Source organism: Otolemur garnettii, unplaced genomic scaffold (assembly GCF_000181295.1).
Source record: "Otolemur garnettii isolate 467f Iridium unplaced genomic scaffold, OtoGar3 scaffold00174, whole genome shotgun sequence".
Taxonomy (NCBI): Eukaryota; Metazoa; Chordata; class Mammalia; order Primates; family Galagidae; genus Otolemur; species Otolemur garnettii.
Genome location: NW_003852569.1, coordinates 793,845 through 795,079, shown reverse-complemented (window position 1 = coordinate 795,079; position 1,235 = coordinate 793,845).

Sequence of the window (1,235 nt, the reverse complement as noted above, 5' to 3'; positions counted from 1 at the left end):
CACAACGCCCGGCTATTTTTTGGTTGCAGCCGTCATTGTTGTTTGGCGGGTCCGGGCTGGGGATTCGAACCCGCTACCTTAGGTGTACGTGGCTGGAGCCTTAGCCGGTTGAGCTATAGGCGCCGAGCCAGAAAGCATAACTCTTAAAGTTGGTAAAACTTCTAGAGGTAACACCAAGAAAATCAACACCCATGTGTGCAGGTGGAAGCAACAGATTTTTACCAAGAAGACATAGTCCTTGGTAAGGCAAATACAGCCCCAACACCTTAGTCATCACTTATCATTTAAATGTCTTTACATTTTCATTTTCATATAGATCTGAGTCCTGTGCCTTGTTAGATAGTATTTATGCCTATGTCATTCAAACAGTTATATTTTTTTAAAAAAAGAAATTGATCAAAGAGTTTCCATAAGCAAGGAATGCATTTGGGTGGCTGGAACTCTCAGCTTATTATTAACAGGAGTCAACATAGTGTGTGTTTCCTCCTAAATTCTCTCATAATCTCATATACAAGCTGAGCAGAAACCAAGACCCTAAGTACCCTCCAGCCCATAGACTTACCTGGTATACAAGTGAGAGCCAGTGGAATGGGCAGTGGGCTGTGGGCCCACAGTGGGTGATGGAACCTAAATTTTCTTGAGTCCCTAATTGCACAGTGAAGAAGGAGATACCCTCTGGGTCTGATGACCTCATTCATCACTAGAGGTAGTTGCCCCTCCTCCTGTGCTGGCAGTTGTCTTGTGTTTATTTCCTTCTTCAGGCAGTTTCTGTTAGGTCTTGGCTTCAGACACTTGCAAAGGAAGGGGATGGGGTTTCTTGTTTCACCTACTGACTTTTGCAGGTTATAGTTTTGAGGGATCTCTAGGGTGATGTTTGCTCTTTTCTCTCTTTTTTAACCTAAGGACACAATTACATTTCTGTTTGACAAATCATAGGGCATAGAAGTCATCCAATTCCTCTGTCTGCAGGTAGGATGGCCTGTGTTTGGCCCAATGCTGAGAGGGAGGTGTCAATCACACATTTAAAAATAAGGGCCCCATTTAGCCATGTGACAAAAGTGGAGCTACCAGTTGATTTGGTTGTTTCAATGCTCTGCTGTCCTTGCCCAGAGGCAGAGTTAGAAAAAAAAAAAAAAAAAGAAGAAGAAGAAGAGAAAGCCAAACCTCTTGTCGGGTATGCAGGACTTGGTTACCTACATGTGCTATTTTAAAAAACATGATCGATGGGCAAGTAG